We start from the raw sequence: 18,490 nt of genomic DNA, 5'->3' as shown, positions 1-18,490 counted from the left end.
GCTGTCAGGGAACAGCACAACAAAATGTCAGTTTCAGGCATTCTTTATGAGCCGTTAACATCGGAAGAGGAACATTAGAAAAAATGCATTGATGAATGGTTTGAGTTAAGTTGTCATAGGAGCCACAGGATAACCAAGACAAACTCTGCAGTGCGAAACAGCGTTTCTTATTTATTAGGTGTGGACTTAAAGTGGCACAAGGCTTTGTTCATTAAATGAGAGGCATTGTGTAAGCAATTTCCCGAATCATTTGTTGCGCTGTTAATGATCCCTAACTGAATCTTATCCGGGGTTTGTGTGTATGTGTGTGCTGTGCGTGTTGACACCTGCTGATCCAGTCAGACAGGTTGGGGTGAAACTACACCTCTGCTGCACCTGTCAGCAGGTGCACTGGGCAGCGCACAACGCTGGATTATGGGGAAGCGGATGAAAGATTAGAGGCTGCTGTGCTTCCTGAAAATGTGACCACACCCGCATACGTCCCTGTTTTTATGACACCCTTGTTCCTTCACTGGTAAATGCAAATTCCCCAGAGCCACTGAAACCTCCCAGGACTCAATATTTAAATCGTCTAACCCGGTTTAAAGTATCAGAAGTTGCACATTCAGTGTAGATGGCACTTAAAAGAGATTCTCTCTCTACAGTCGGGTTCTATGTATGTGTCCTAAACTTGGTTAAATAGCACAATTGAGCACTCTCTATCACTCCAATCTTATCCCCGCTGTTCATCTGGAGAGTGTAAACATGATGTCTGAGGTGATTGGTGTCAGGTGACCTTTTGGTTGTCACGGCAACGGGGTCCTAAATCCCAAGGCACTGGTCATCTTCAGGGGCTTGGCTGATCACTAAATAAAATCTACACACACGCGCACACACACACACACACACACACACACACACACACACACCACACACACACACACACACACAGAGACTTGGAACGCGGTAAATAAACAGTGGTCGGGAGATGAGAGAAGCTTTTAGTCTCATGATGTTGCAGCCAGATAACTTTGTTTAGCTGTCTGAGTATGGACAGACCACATTCCTGCTGTCTGTCTGCGTAGACAGCAAGGTACAACTGCATTGATGTCCACATCTGGTTGAAGTTGAGCACTTAATTTATTTTGTTAAAGATGGATATGAAATACTGTTGTTGAAATCCATTGACTGGCAGGTTCACAGTACAATATATTCAATATTTCTTATTTGAAGTCTTTTCGAAACAACTGTTAAAAATTAAAAATCAAATCAAGCATTCAAATGTATTAATATAAACAAGCTTATCCGTCCCCATACTATTTTATATAAGTCCAAACAGAGCTGCAACAATTAGTCAATGAATTGATCAGACATTAATCTGCAACTATTTTTACTACTTCATATTATCTACTGTAATAAGAGCCTTTTTCCAGTCCTCTCTGTTGAGAATAGGAACATGTAGTTTCACCAGAAAGCTCTGGGAAGTGGATTCATCAGTGCTCTCCTGCACCTTTGCCCTCACAGATAAGCTATAGGCTGGCTGCTCTTCAGTCCCAGCTTCTTCTAATCTACGGCATACAGAAAAGAGAAGGCCAAGGGATTGGCATGACAAACTGTCTCACGATGACTTACTTCAGTCATTATACATGTGGAAATGTTTTGATCAAGCTTTAGCGATGAGGTACAATTATCACTGAAGCTAATCCTGTATCTACACTGACAAAGATGGAAACACAAAAATAACAAATGGAGGCTGTACTTGATGTACACTGTGTTCGGAAGATGTAAGTGAATGCGGAGTTCAGAGAGTTGAAGAGCAGCAGAGAAATAAAGGAAAGTAGCATTAATGTTTCCACAGGTTTTTTTGAATGCAGTTTTAAACAAATGATGTCATAGCTTTGCTCCACATTGCAAAAAAAAAAAGAGCAGAGGAAAAATGCATTGCTTTGTTCTCTAAGTATTCAACTCTTGACCACAGATTGTGTGTGGTGTGTGTGTGTGTGTGTGTGTGGGTGTGTGTGTGTGTGGTGTGTGTGTGTGTGTGTGTGTGTGTGTGTGTGTGTGTGTGTGTGTGTGTGGTGTGTGTGTGTGTGTGTGTGTGTGTGGTGTGTGTGTGTGTGTGTGTGTGTGTGTGTGTGTGTGTGTGTGTGGTCTAAATACAGCTCTTTACTGTGCCCAAATCATTGTGCGCCAAAAGGCACAAACAAGGTCATAAAAGTGACTTGTGTTGTCGCTCTAAACATAGACCGGCTCTATATTTTGAAACTGTTTTCCACAGGCGATTGTGTCTTTGTTGGATATGAGTCAGCAGTGGGTCTGTATTCAGCTACTGTTTGCTCATGAAATGTCAACCGTAGGCAATATTTTTGTCCTTAACACTTGGCTAGATGTCACTGTTCTCAATGGAAGATTGCCATTTAGTCTACTGATTTAGCCATACTAGTTAAATTGGTATAATCATTGTAGATTTCCATTCCCTCAGGCGGTCGAGTTCATAGTGTCAGTGACCTCTTCAAGACAGAAATGTAAACGACTGGTATTTCGGAGGTTCAAGTCCGTTAAATGGGGGAAATCGGCCATTGAATTTGTGATCTGGCTTAGCGCCACTCAATCTTTTTGGCAGCTGGAAAGTTAGAAACACTCACACGCACGCAACAACACAGCACCACACATACAAACACACCACACCACACACCCCATACTACACGTTCCTCTGCCTGAAAAGGAATTAGAGCAGAGCAGGGTGGGTTTGTGTGTGTGTGTGTTGTGTGTGGGTGTTGTGGTGTGTGTGGTGTGTGTGGGTGTGTGTGGGTGTGTGTGTGTGTGGGTGTGTTTGTTCTGTGGTTGTGTTGTTGTGTGTGGCTGGTGTGTGTTTGTGTGGTTCTGTTGGGTTGGTGTGTGTGGCGGTGTTGTGTTGTGGTTGTACTCGTGTGGTTGTGTGTTGTACGTAGCGCTTCATTTCTCTGACGTTTGCATGTAAGCGCCATGTACAGGGAGGTATTTCAGTCTACCTGCTGAGGAAAGCGCTCAGCACACAGCCTAGGTAAAAACAGAGCATCAATCATTGTTGGGAATAAGACAGGTAGAGAAAGACAGTAGGAGTCTGGGAGGTAGATGTTGTGCAACATCTGGTAAACTTTCAATTTTTTCAAGTTTTGTTGAATGAAAGACCTTATTTAGAAATTTGAGCCAAATACTAAAAGATTCGGCTGAAAACGATGAGCATTAAAAGATGGGGAAATGATCGATGCGGTACATTTGAGACGCACACCTGCCCAAAATGACTATCTCAGAGTCTAACTGAAATTATCTGTCGGTAAATCGTGGAAGGTTAAAAAAACAGTGTAATAATTGGATGTCATGAACATAAAGATCCTATGTGAGTTATTGTCTGTTTCCATGCTTGGCTTCATTCGCACAGACCAACCCACTCATCAGCATGAGATAGCACACTGTAGATTATGAGTTGCTCTGCCTTAAATCGTGGGAACCACTAAGGATAAGGAGAGATTACTTCATTTTGCTCTCATTAGCATTTTAGCTCACACCCATCTTAACTTAATTCACTCTCTTTCCTTTTCTCTCCCTGGGGAGCTGTCTTTCTCCTTTACTGATTGAACAGAAAATGTTGTGGGTCATAAAATCTGGGTGTGGATGGTTTCTTCCAGCGGACGTGGTTGGCTTGACACGGCCTTACGGAGCCGAAGAAGCCCTTAAGATCCCTTAGGAGCAGAGGGGAAAACCAACCAAGCCCCTTCTCTCCTCTCCCCTGAGACTCATTCCATCGTTCAAACTAAAATCAGTCCTCTTCCCTGTCACTCTGCACCCCTCCTCCTACTCTCATCTCTCTCATTCTCTCACCATTTAGTTACCTCCTCCTGTCCTCTATCCTTTTCCCCAAGCCCATATTGCCAGCAATCCAATTACATTACATATGGGTAGACCCTGTCTAATGCTACTGCGGTTCTCGCACTTCAATCCTTTCCTTCTTAAACTCCTCTCTCTCTCTCACTTCTTCTTAATACTTCTTCTCCCAGTGGGTGAAGGAAGGTCCTCCACCCCCTGGGTATGTACCCTCAGGCGTGTCACTCTGTCTTGGGTCAGTGTCACCTCATGGCCCCTTCCGCACTGGGCTATGGGTGCCTGGCTTTCTTTGCGTTCCCACACTAAACAGTGGCCGTGTTTACACTGTTCTAGTGGTGCTGTCACATAGCAGGTGAACTATGAATGAGAACAAGGCCAAAGCAAGGCCACGGTTGGGTGGATGATGACAGTGGGGATATTAGGGGAGGAGGTGGAGCTAGTTGACAGAATGGTGTTAATATTGATTGCATTTGGTTGTTGGGAATTTTTACTATTTCAAAATCAGTATTCAAAGTTTGTGAAATTCTTTAAGACATAAACGGCCCAGCAAATTTGTTTTATTTGACAGCTGTAATGTAGAGGTGGATGGTGGGGTTTATATTCTCTCTCTCTCTGTGTGTGTGTGTGGTGTGTGTGTGTGTGTGTGTGTGGTGTGTGTGTGGTGTGTGTGTGTGTGTGTGTGTGTGTGTGTGTGTGTGTGTGTGGTGTGTGGTGTGTGTGGTGTGTGTGTGTGTGTGTGTGTGTGTGTGTGTGTGTGTGGTGTGTGTGTGTGTGTGTGTGTTCTTGTGTGTGTGTGTGTATTTGTGTGGTGTGTGTGTGTATTCTCTGTGTGTGTGTGTGTCTGCGTGTTTGTCAGACGTCACTGGTTGAATCATTAAGCAGTCGGGATCCTCCAACAGAAGGCAACAGATATTACCTCCATACTTCATGTCAGGAGGAATGGACGTGCCCCGCCACTCCCACGGTCTAATCAGCCCAAAGTGGACTGTGCCAATAATCAGCGGCCACAAATCAGTCTCATTTCCTGTTTTGGGGCAAAGCGTGTTGTTGGTGTTGTTGCATTCTTTTCCTTGCAGATTCCATCATGCCTTTCAATCTGCAGCATGCTGTGTACTGTAGAATGGGGTATTATGCTACAAATGGATCAGAGTAGTGGCACTAGGTGAGAGATGTGTATATGTGTGCTGTTGATATGTGATTCCACTCAGGTGTAACTAAATTATAGGAAAACTCATGACAGATGGAGGCTCCTAAAACACATTTATGTGTCTATTTTAACTATTTTGGTACAGTACCTACAACTAGAACCCTTAAAAAGGTTACCATGAATTGCATTTAAAGGTTTAAGCTATAGGGTTGTCCTGAGCTTAAATGCAAGAATGTTCCTGGAGCTGTTTGTTGAGGGATAATGAGATGGAATCCAAATTCTGTCCAAGCATTCTGCCACAACAGTTACAGACTGAAGCTCCTCTCTATGTGGATCTCATACAAGACAATATAGGAAACCATGAAAAGAAAGCTGGTCATCTTGATGCAGAGCTCTCAAACATTAAATTGGATTGGCTTCATTGATTTTAATATTTGCCTAGGTCTTCGATAAACTGTATTTTGTGGAAAAATACATATATTGAATTGAGTCATGGAAAGGTTGTTGCTATTAAACGGCTTGGAGTGGGTTCAAGGAAAAAGAAAAACCTGCCCAATTATCAACTTTGAACGTCAAGGGTTGGTTTGACTTCCTACAAGAGCAAGAGCTAATTTTATTTCAAATTTAGTAGTTATGAGAAATCTTTTGAAGACCAAGGGATTTTTTCACCAATAAAAGGATACTCCACCAATTTAAAAACAAAAACAAAATAATCCAAAACCAGGCGCCTACATTGGCACAGTTGCAGACAGCCGACAGTTCAGTTACACATTTGCGAGCCTCTTGCAGAGATGAAGAGGTCGGCTACACTCCACACCCCCAGCTTTCTTTTGTCCTTTTTCAAACTTGTAGTCTTTATATCAAGTGACATCACTTAAGGCAATTTACCAGCAGCTCCCTCTGAAAACCACAAAAGGCTTTCACATACATTTGTAAACAGAGTTGCCCTTTAAGTGGAATGACTCTTGCATCACCACAACTTAAAAATGCTCCTGCTCTTGATCATACTTTGTCTGCATGTAAAACACACAGCTGAATGCAACAAGCTCATGCATCTTTTCTCTCTAACTACATTATAAGTATAGATGTGGCTGGTTGCAGGAAACTTGGTGGAACAACAAAGTAAAACTGCATCACAAAAAATAGAGCGCAGTGAACATCACAGATTAATGATATACAGTACGAGAGAGTGTCTGAGGTAGGCTTTTTTTTGCTTTAATGCCTTAGTTTGTGAGTGTGATCGTGTGTGTGATGGATATGCTGCATGCTCAGATGTGTCCGATGCGGGTGCTCGTCTGTAATAATGACTCCCTCCCACTGCTCTAAGAGGAGGAGTGTAAACACACTCAAACAAACCCTCCTCCTCATCCGTCTCTCCCTCACTCCTCTGACCTCTCCTTAAGTTATCTTACAAAGTAGTTGTACAAAGTAGGAATATAAATATTGATGTTCAATTGGGAAATATGTCCTTAATATTAACAACATAACAAATAACTCTCCTTAAAGTGAATTTAAAGGATCATTAATGAATTTCATAAATACTTTTTCCAAGTGGTAAACCAATTGTGAACAGCTACAACAGAATGGAAGCTGTTTTAAATGTCAAATAGGCACACATGCATAACAGAGGGACGTAGTAGCGTAACTGTTTTCTTTCATATGAATTGATCAATTCTTGCATTGTTTAATCTCTCTGTTTAGTCTCAAAAAGTCATCATATTGACATATAGCAGTAAAGAGACGTATACAGCGACGAGGTAGAAAAATACACTTCTGCTTCATATCTCCACTTTCAGTTGAGCCTCTGTAAACAGTGAGCATGGCACACTGAGCACCGTGACTGGCACAGCCCTTCCTAAAGCTCCTTAGCCCCTTAGGCAGCATGCTAATGTAAACGCTGTGCTCTGCTGCCCCTGTTTAAATCACAACCATATGCCTTGCATTCCTCCCCTTGGGACCTGGACCCCAGTTCTGCCTGCAGTCAGCCAGTTACACGACAGCCACTCTGGTAGTCAGCTTGTTGAGTTGCTTGATTGAAACACTTAATATCAGCAGGCTGCCTTTTTAAATATTATATTTCAGTCGGGTTAATATCACACCTGCCACATGTTGATCAGATCATCGTGTTTATTGTAGAGCTATTTCTTTGGACGAGTGAAAATGTTAACCTGATTCACCCCAGTCAGCAGGATTTATCCTGTGGATATGATTCATCCACAGGATTTTGAGATATTTCAGTCTGGAACAAAGTGGTTGACCGATGACCGACATAATCCATAATAATAAAAAAATAAAAAATGCTATTTTAGCTAACACAAAGAGCAGAAAAAAGGCACATACTGTATGGAATATACACTATTCGATACAGAGCCATTCATTTGCCTTGATTTGGAACATGGTCAAAAAAGTTGTTCCTGGAACTAAATATTCTTCTTTAGTATTGTTACCTTGCATGGTTTAAAAACACATCATGGAACACTTATGCGTTGAAAGAGCCTCATTTCCAGAGAGGTCCACTGCTTTCCGGGCATTGCTAAGTAATAGTAACTTTCCTTGGTTGTCATGTATTTAGAGGACTGAGAACTCCTGATACTAACCCCTTGTGTTCCTATTTAGTGTGGCTCATTGATAGTAGGAATTTTATATTGCATTGTTTTATGTGTGACTGATGGCTGATAAATTGCCAGGCCCCTGTTGCATTTCTCAATTAAAGCGGGTTATCTGAGGACATCACGCCACACACCACTGTGGCAGGCAGATGGTCACTTGGTGTGTGTTTGTCTCATCTGACATTATCTCTGTCTTATACATAATTGCTCCCTCTCTCCCATCCACCCTTTTTTTTTTTTTATCCACCCTAGTCTTCCTGTTGTTCTTCTCCTGTTGTCCGTTCACTCAATCGCTCTTGTCTGTCTGACATTTCACACTTTCCCCCTGCTTTGTCTTCTGAGGCTGTGATGGATTGTTTAAACTCGGCCAATGGCGTATGCCCCTCAGCCCCTCTGACTGATTTGAAAAACATAATTTTATTACTGTCAATAAACTAGGTTTTGTCATGCAACCATGTAACCTAAATAAGAACCTAAATAAGGAATAGTCATGGCCTTAGTATACTTTTGTGTTTTCATTCCTGTAGAAGACACGGATGACCTGGGGCTTTGTATTTCGTGTGTGACCTCTGGGGAATAGAACAAGAAACATTTGTTTTTACTTTGATGTAATAAAAAGAAAAGAGACCAGTTAGGTCCAGTTTGGCAGAGTGAAACTGTGTGTGTGTGTGTGTGTGTGTGTGTGTGCGTGTGCGTGTGTGCGTGTGTGTGTGTTAACTAGAAGTCAGACATACTTACTCAATGCGACATATGTGGTTGGACCTGCTCAGTTGGAGTGTGGGTGGTCTGATGTCATTATTCACACATGCAGCCAGTTTCTGCCTCCATGCTGCATGGCCCGGCTTCATTTTCAGTGTTAACATGTTCAATTCCCTATCTACTTATTCTTTGATCTTCCATCAAATCTACTGTTAAGGCACTTGGAGAGCATTCTCAAGGCCCTTTTTCTCCTCCACTCTTTAGGACTCTGGGAAAAAAATAGCTGTACAAACAACAGATGTGTGCTCTGATCCCAGGCCACCACTTCCATTTTCAAGGAATGGTATGTTCCCAACCCTTTGACACAACTCAACAAAGGAGATATTCTGAAAGAACAGTGGTGGTGTTTTGTTCAGCTGTGAATTATCAGCACTCCTTCATGTGTCAATGTGCTGATTGAAACTTCCCATACCAAATCACCCTCCAATTTTGGTGTTTTGTGAAGTGATAGGGTCATGCTTATGGCCCTTCCCACTGTGGCAATGTGACAAATGAACATACATGTGCACACCCCCAAGTACCAGCCAGTGTCCCATACAGGTTCAATCAGACTCGTAGATTCCCACACTGCACAGAAATTAAAAATCTTTTTTGGGACAAGATTGGGTAAAGATAAGATCCTTCCTTTGACCCTTTTCTCAGGAAAAGGCCTTCTCAGCTGAAAAAGAACTCTTGTTCTTGTTGTATTTGTCATCCCTGAACAATCAAGAGTTTTAATAGCTGGCCTCAGATTGGGCAGTTTTTTTTTTTTTTCACACAAGCACTACTATGCTAAGATCAATCTTTCCAGTTTGCGATTATTACACAATTCAAGGAAAGGTGGGAACGTTTCAGAAACGCAGGCCTCGCTGTAATATATTCATATACCAGGTCTTTATTGCTAGTCATATTGCTGCGGTTGATGTAATTGTTGAGGTGGGCTATGGAAGTGCTGAGAGGCAAAGAAAGGCTTGCTTCACCAGCCTGTATTTATGGTAAGAATGATAGCACCATTTTTTTTGTAATGTGAATGTTGTAAGCTGTTTCTACACCTCTACTTAGCAAGATTGTCTCACCGTGTGTATGACTGTGATGTGTCGTGGAAATGTAGATAAACAGGAAAAGTGAGTACAGCATGTACTTACCATTTCAGTTTCCTCTTCTTGTCCTTTTTTCCTATCCTTCCACACAAGTTTTCAGAATGTTTTCATTAGTTGTAAAGTATAGTAGGCAATGTAAAATTCAAAGGTGCTAGATAAAGAAATAAGATTTTTTTTTTTCCACCTGATGTTTCTCAGTCCACTAGATCCTAGACTGCTTTGAAATGAGAACTGAAAAAAAAAGAAAGAAACGGAGACGTAAGCCATTGCTGATACAACTGGTAGCCTTTATCTCACAACAGTGTAATTTTGTTGTGATCCTTGTCAGCCTTCCTATTGCTGGGCGATATGGAGAAAATCAAATATTATATTTTTGACCAAATACCTCTGTCGCAACAATATTGTAGTGTTGACTATTGGTGCTTTCACAAAATATTTACACAGTGAGATTTTTGATAAATTATCATCAGTGATGTGGATATAATGACTAAGTGGGTAAAGGCAAATAATAGAACAGTCCGGTAAGTTCAGAAAATGACGTCACTTTACTGTAATGCAGCCTTTAAAACCAGGAAAAGACAACACTAATGCCAGATTACGATATCCAAAATCTAAGACAAAATCAAGTCTCATATCACGATATTGATATAATATCCATATATTGCCCAGCTCTACACATTCCCTGTAAAGCCAGCTGCTTTTCCTTTTAAAGATGATGTTATACCTCATCTTTGTCCCTGCCATGAGAATTTTCTTGTTTACCATTAGAAAAAAACTTCATTTTTCATGTTTGCAGCAGACCAACAGCTTTTGTTTTGTCATGTAGCCTAAATATTACCACACATTTCCTCTCAAATCTGGAAACAAAGAATATTAAATGCAGTTCAAAGTCTAGTAATCATTTGTCTTCCTGCTGATGTTCTTGCTTATTCATTGTCACAATGCAAATTTAACAGTTTTAATGTTAAATTGCTACACGTAGGACGTTGAATGTTAGAGCACACTTCTTGCTGTGCATCCCTGTGTGCGGGGTAGCAGAGGCTGGCCAGCTGCTTTGGTCTCAGTGGTAGCTGCAGCAGCATGCAGCCATATGCTGCCTCGGCCTCTCTGTAATCACTGGACCAGGGAAGAGATGAGGATGGAAAAATGACTGTGAGAAAGAGTCGTCTGACGTGTCCGTGTAATGTTTCTGTCAATTCCAATTCACTTTATGAAAGATCTCAGGACCATTCGTCTCAACTGCAGTGAAAAGGGCCATAAACACTTTAGTCTCCACACATAACCTTCCACCACATCACACACACCACCACACATAGAACTCTTCTTTACTTTGCTTTCTTGGTTTGCATTCTTGACAACTGTGTCATTGGCTTCTTATTCCAGCTGTGCTTAAGCTGCACTGCTGGCAGCAGCTCAGGGCATTTAGTCAGGCTGAGGTCAGGAGTGGGTTACGACCACCACGTATACAACTCAGAGGTGGTGTGGTGTGTGTGTGCCCCGCTTTGAGATGATACCGTAATCGATCCCAGTTTGCTTTATGGAGATGTGATTACTTCAGAGGGGAGTGATGTAATGCCAGTCACTACGGAGGTTGATTGTGCCACAGTGTGCTTTTGTCAGAAGCAATAAGGAGAAGGTTTACTTACCATTCATTTAATGTGTGCTTCCCACTGTAGCTCATTTTTTAGGTAGTAAATTGAATGTATACATGCATTGATGAATGAGTGTGCGAGTTCATGGTGCTAAAACACACCACCAGAGACCCGCCCCTCAGTGGTCTCCCCCAGAGTTCTGGTTGCTATGATACACCAGTAGAGAGGCGGGTCTTGTGCAAGGCTGGATGTTACAGAGTTTGGAGGTGGCTCCATGTAATTGATGACATGGGGAGCTCAGCAGCCGGGGGCTAGTGCATGCTGTCAACGCACACATGTACACACACACAGGGAACTTTAGGAACGGATGTCGCAGCACAAACAAACACAAATCAATAGCTAGCTCTACCACTCTCACCAGCATCTGTGTCCATGCCACTCTCTCTGTATTTGGTTTTGGTACACATTTTGTTGACACAACTCAACGGTCAAGGGCTGTAGTATGTGGTGTTTTGTGGATTACTTTGTATTTGAAGGTGTTTCCAACATTTCCCATATAACATATTTCAGTACAATGCAATCCAATACAAAGCCATCACTAACCAGGGTTGAGTCAACACAAAAAAAGTGTTAGTGTCAGTTAGTATTGCAAAGCTTTTCCATTAGATTGCAATACATTATGCATTAGGCATTATATCATTCATTTTTAAGGTCAGTGAGTTTTTATGTTTGTTCTTCTAAATTGGAACCGCAACAGAATAAAAGCTCCATCGCTTTCCCCCAAAATGTAATTAGAGGAGTTGAGAACAGAAATGTCATGGCTATTGATCAGAGAGAGTGGGGGCAAAAAGGCACTGGCCGGTCCCCATGTTTAATGACTAATTAAAGGGCATCATTAGTGCGGCAGAGGTTGATTGTCTGCAGGGCAGAGACGGTCCAGCCACAGCCAGCTCTGCACTCATTTGTGGAATGTGAGGGATTTGCGTAGAGGTGACTGAGCATGTGAGCAGCTGGCTTGGAGAACTCTGTGGTCAGCAGCCGGTTAACTTATAGGCCCACGAACATAAAAAATCCTACTTTTGAGTTTATGTCTGTGTGTTTTCTCAATTTACAACACGAACCCCCCCCTAATCTTGATTTGATTTATTCTCCTTTTAAGGCCATCGTTGGATGTGTTTTGCTCAATCTTCATCTCCCTCAGCTCCTGATGATGTTTTACTAGTTTTTGTGTTGCAGTGAGCTTCTGTGTTGTCCTGGCGCTGTGGCATGTGATTAGTCAGTTGCCAGCCATCTTCACCAATGAGCAATTGCATTTTTGCAGCCCCGCGTTTGTGATTTATGCAAATAAGCAATAAGGTGATGACAATAAACAGGTCTTTTTTTATCTAGTCATCTGAAAATGAATAATGTTTGCATGCAGAGGGCTGCACAGAGCCAGCAGGAATATAAACAACATCTTTATCATGTTTTAATATAGGTGCATTGCAGTTTTATTAATTTTTATGGAGTATTTTTTTCATCTAAGATGTAGAACACATCCAGAGTGAGACATCAGAGTGACAAATGTTGTACAAGCAGCACCTGAGTTAGCACTCACCCTCTATTGATTTTTCAACTTTTTTCTTCACAAATCTATCTCTGAGACTGTTTGCACTTCAGCCTCCTGGCATGGTGGAGTGGAATCAAAGTTAACTTTATTTACTGCCCAGCTCTCAAACTGTGACAGCAACCTTTTTTTTTTGTCCTCACAGCGATTTCTCTACCTCAGCTTTCAGTCGGTTATGTGTTTATGGCTGTACAGTGTTCCATGCGCCTTGAGGTGTTTTTATGGTAACACCAGCACCTTCCAGCTGGCAATTATGTTTTATAACCTGATTCATTTGTGCTTTTAAGGAGATGCAACTTTTTAACAGTTGTGTGTACTCAAAACTTAGACTACATGGTCATCCAGGTGCTGAGTTGGGCTGGTCAAAATGAGGTGACGTAAAGGAAGAACATGAGAAGCAAGTGCATATACAGCATTTGTAAAAAGAGAGACTTAAAAGCAAAAGAAAAAATGACTGACCCTGAAGAAAAATGCATCTTCCCTTAGGTTTCCCAGTTCCAGTTCTGTCTCGTCCCTTTTTGCGCTAGATATTATTCACAACAAGAAAGTGGCATTGCAGTGCAGCTCTGCAGATGTAGGCATACTGTTGTGAGGGCTTGGAGGCTCCGGGCTGACTTTGAAGCTAATTCAATAGTGTGTTCTCTTCTTCTCTGGTGCATGATAAGATTGGAACACAGACATTTGGTCCTTTTGATTAAAGTGTCCAATCAAATGGAGGTTATCAGGAGACAGATTCCTCCGGCACCGACTGTAATGGAGAGCTTTATCACCGTCTTTGTCGTTATTGTTTCCTTAATTGCAAACCGTGCCGGCGTTCGCCTTGGCAGACCTCTTTGAGCATCCCAAATAATAGTGCGTGATAGCACCGATAGCGAGTTAAGAATACTAATTAAATAGCCCAAGGTTCACAGTCTTTCCACATTTTTATAAGTTCAGTAATTAAATAACAATTTTGCAGCGAGTAGAGCAGCATTGTTTAGAGTTTGATGGGATCTACCCTAACTTGAGTGGGTTGTATCAGAGAGCTGATATTTCAATGGATCAGACCAAAAAGATGTCCCAAGCCAACATGGAAAAAACATGTTTTAGCACAAATTTGTGCCAGTTGGCGTTTAGGCAGAAGGCAAATGATGTTTGGATTGGCTTAACCCAGCTAAGTACAACCCTACAACTAATGCCAATGGCAGTTTTTCAATTGTCAAGCTTCAACGAGGCTCCATAGGCATATATACTGCTAAATAACTTCACATTATTTCATGGTTGTGAATCTCAGAGATAACCATGCATGCATTTTTCTGGATCCTAAGATAATGCAGCATCTGCTTTTTAAATTTCATGTGCATTTGACTTTCCTGACTTGAGACTCCATGACGGGGTCAACCCATATTGTCTTTTCCGTTTCTTACTTTGTCCTGCTATTTTGTGAAGTTGCATGTTTAAATTACCTAAGATGCAGTCCACTTACATGCATTCTTGTGCATTAACCTCATGATTTTTTCATCTGTCAAACTCCCACAGCATGCCATCCTAACCTTTCTCCTTACACGTCTCCATTAGTCATTGATTTATCCCCCAACAGTTGGCTTTAGCCTAATTTACCATCTCTAATGACCTTTTTACCTTAGCGAAGCCCCCGCAGATACATTGTTAGCATAGATCTGCTAGGCTGTTGGCCTAATGCGGTTGGCGCTGAGTGATGACTAACATTAAGACCTGTGCACTGCCTCTTTTTCTTTGGAGAGGAGCACTGACAAAAATCACAGGACCCCACGTTTTATTTCCCCAGATGAAATTTAAAGGACGCCACCGGTATTTTTTAATGCTGAGGACTATATACTTAAAAGGATGCACTTTACTTCTGGTCAGCTGTGGACCAGAGTGAATTTGAATTATTAAGGTAGCAATATACAAAAAAACTCTTATGTGAAAAAGTTTAAAGTGAAAAGTCACGCAAACTAACTTGGTAAATACATTTACTTTACTCATCTTCATCTACTTCATTAAGGAATATTAATGAGTAGTCTCTGTGTCTTTGATGTCTCTGGGAAATGATTTGGTCCCAACCTAGATAATTAAGGATTTTATATTTACTGATTAAAACTTTGTGTATGGCAGGTCTTTCCTGGGTACTACATTACTGTATACTACTATAGAGTGCAGGCAGCAATGCAATGAAATACAAATTATTTAGTATTTAGTTTAGTGCCACAAAGACTCAACAGCCCAAGGAAAGAGAAACACACACTCAAACAAGAAAGTCTCAAAAAAGAAAAGAAGTGATGACGGAAGTTCAATTGCAAAGTTGATTCTTGGAAGTGCAGTGAAGATATAACAAAGCATCGACAGTCCCTAATGTTGCCAAAAAAAGAGGATTTTAAGCATTAAAATACTGATTTAAAAAGACATTGAAATAATTCTAACCAATGCCATTCGTTGATGTTATGGGTTTGTAGATTTGGCAAAGAGTGGAAGGCAGACAGAGAATAACCTCGCTCTGTTGGTATGCATTGTTATGTGCTTTGAAAGTACACATTCAAATTATGACCACATGCTTCAACCTTGCATTGTGTACATTATATGATGTTACTGTTACCCAGTCTTTTATTAAAAGCAGTTGTGTGTAATTCTTGAATTACAACATTGTCTTTTTTATGTTACTATTAGAAGGATACTCACTTTCTTTAGCACAAGTTAGATTCATACAGGCTTTCCTAAGCCACTGGCTTTGTTGGTTGTTTCACTGCAGTATATAACTTTGGCCACTTTAGCTTAGTGAAGTAAAAACACTTTTTCAATCCTAATGTTTTGACGGTAATTTACAATATGCTTTCATGTTATTCCATTATGTTACATTCCAGGCATTTAGCATTGAAACTGAGCTTGTACAACATAAGGGATCACTGTACAATACTGTGTATTAACAGTGGGTCAAAGTTTCTCTGCAAGTTTTTATGCATGTGTTTTGAATGAAAATGTCAGCCTTTTTTATTAAAACCTCCCCCAAAAACCTGTAGATTGTGAAAATGACATCATTTTGGAGCTGCAGTCCACATGCATTTGTGACTAGTTCACATGTCACAGTGAAGCTTTGTGGTTATATCAGTTGCATAGGATGAAATCAGAGTTAACTAAGTATTGTTTGCTTAAAACAGGGATTCAGCCTGGAAAACAAACAGGGCTGCATTGGTGGGGACGTGTTGCTTAAGGTGATACAATAAATATGACCAACAAAGTCCAATATGAGTAACAGATTAATGTCGGAGCCCTCTGAGTTGGGACACTATCTGCACCACCGGACTAGCTCAATTTAAATGAATGAGAGGGCTGCGTTTACTGTTATGCTACAATGAAACTCTGATGCAGTTGACTGGCTTGTGATAAACTCCTTGTAAAAATTATTATGTATATATTTCCTTGACAGCATATTTTAGTGTTCACTAGACTGTTTTCTAAACTGTCTCAATGTTCTCAGGTCAAAGAAATTAAACGATTTTGCCGCCGAGCTGAAATTGTTATTGAAACGGCAGTGTGTGGTGAGGACCTTTTTAGTGCCATGGTCCATTTGCCACTGATTAATGTTCTCATGGAGTTATGTAGAGGAACTCAAGGTGTTCTTTCTTTGATATCCAAAGAGTGTCTCCTTCTACCTGCTCAATTTCTCTGTTATGTAATCCTTTTTGACCTCTGCCCTCTCCCATGCAGTCTGTCTGATCTGCCTTCTTCTCCTTATACACAAAAAACCAACAACTTCATCTTCAGTATTTTCAGATCAGAATGTTTTGTGGGATTCTGAAGATGTGGGAGATGGGGATAGGGCATGGAGGCCACCATGCTGATGTCTTGCTAAAGCTTACTTAATCACTCACCAATATTACCGCACACTCTTACGACCCATGCTCGGTCCACAACGACCTGTTGATTCATTGATCTATGTGAGTTACTGAGCTGCTGCTGCGGTGGGCAGCTACACCAAGTAGCTGCCAGTTCAAGAATTAATTCACATTGTTACAGACCGTCCCTACAAGGTTATAGATAAAGGATCACCAATGGGCCAAATGGGATTTTAATGACAGTAAGTTGCCTATAAAGAGTACCATAAAGGGAATATACTGTATGAGTAATTAAACAGAAATGTCCAGGTATGTGTGGGGAACTGACTTTAGTTATTAACTTGACCCCAGAGGAATCACCTTTTAAGTTTAAATGAGTTCTTCAAAACAAAGTAATTCCCCTGTTAATCCAGTGCATGTCAGTGGAACATAGTCAAACACATTTTGCTCCTCCTATTGTTGTAGTTTTAACTATTCTTCCTATGGTGTGCCAGGAGAAACTCCCTTATATTCCTTAAGTTCTCAATCTTTATTATTCTTTAGGGAAATGGCTGACAAAAATTGCTCCAAACAGCTGAATTGATTTTTTTATTACCGTATATCGCTTTTTTTCTTTTTAAGAAAAGAGTCCCACTGTGGTATGTTAGGCCAGTGGTTCCCAACCCTTTTGTTTGTGACCCTTTTAATAAAGTAATGTCTTGTTGTGATTGTTTAATTTAAATAATTGTTGGAGACCCAAAGCAGTTAAACTGTACAGTATTTCACAAGAAAACAAGCAAAGATTAGGGGGGAATCCTTAAAATAATTCAACTGGTTTCATATACTGCCCCCCACATTGGGAACCACGTTGTTAGGCCATATTTTCCATTTTCCATCAAGACCATATTCCAGTTACTGCTGGGCTAGTAAATACACTGCATGTTACTAAAGCTGATAAACAATTACAAACCATGAAGCATGAAAGCTTTGGATGACTGACCATTGTTAACTGGAGTTTGTAGACGAGGGGTTAAGTCGGTACGTTCATTCAGTTGTTTGGAAAGCTGTTTCTAGTTCAGCAGCCTTGCGTACTGACTCCCCTGCAGGCGGAGTGAGAAGGGTGAAGAGGGATGGGGGGGTATTATGAGAGGTTGGTGACTGCAGTTGATTAATTGTTGATGCATGACGCTCCATCTTTGTCATTCTGCATCGACTTGCCTCAGAGTGCTTCTCTCCGTCTGGAATGCATACTGTCATGCACGCGTGCACAAATGAGCACTACAAAAGGACTGATCAAAACACACACACACACACACACACACACACACACACACACACACACACACACACACCTCTTTAACCTCCAGGGGGAGTTGAACCCAAATCATTACGTTTATCCACTCCCTTGCAGTGTCTGCTTTTCCTACATTTATGTTATCAGTTGCGATTTCCCCACGGAATCCTCTGCAGTCTTCAACTGTAAAGTGCTGCAATTGACTTCAGCTCTGGTTAGCTGTAATGAGGGATTGCATGCTCTGAAGTTATGGAATCCTCTGCGTGTCCTGTCGTCACTAAAACGAAATGGTGAAAACTTTTTTAGTGGTTAGGAAGGTTGATTTTCTGGCAGGCACCATCAATAAAAAATAGATGAGTTTTTTTGGCCCTGGGTTTGAAATGTGCTGGTCTTGCAGTTTTGTATTTCCATGAGTATGTGACAAGATATTGGGTTGTATGAACACTGGTATCTCTTAATATATAGTACTGTATACTGTATGTATTCTGAGGTATTGCTTTAATTGGCTGTTGATAAAAGCTTTTTGTCCATTTGGTATTGCTGGAAACTCAGTATGTGACCATTGTAAATAAACCGAAAGTCAGGCATTTGATAATATCTAGCCTACATTCTTTAGTGACTAATCGGCTATTGATTAGTCACATACTGTATGTTTCCATGTTGAAAGCGTAGACAAAATCACAGACTTGTAAACATATATTTAGTTTCATTGGTATTTGAGTTTTTACAGGCATCTTACAGAGGTTATATCT

At 41.0% G+C, this 18,490-nt stretch overlaps 1 protein-coding gene across 8 annotated transcripts in view; it reads left to right on the top strand.

The window, feature by feature from the left end:
• magi1b (membrane associated guanylate kinase, WW and PDZ domain containing 1b) overlaps window positions 1-18,490 on the top strand; it is a 143,745-nt gene that overhangs the window by 18,258 nt on the left and 106,997 nt on the right. The window lies entirely within an intron of this gene.

The sequence above is a fragment of the Etheostoma spectabile genome, chromosome 4, assembly GCF_008692095.1.
Source record: "Etheostoma spectabile isolate EspeVRDwgs_2016 chromosome 4, UIUC_Espe_1.0, whole genome shotgun sequence".
Lineage (NCBI taxonomy): Eukaryota > Metazoa > Chordata > Actinopteri > Perciformes > Percidae > Etheostoma > Etheostoma spectabile.
The sequence above is the reverse complement of the archived record's forward strand: the minus strand, read 5'-3'. Positions and strand labels throughout refer to the sequence as shown.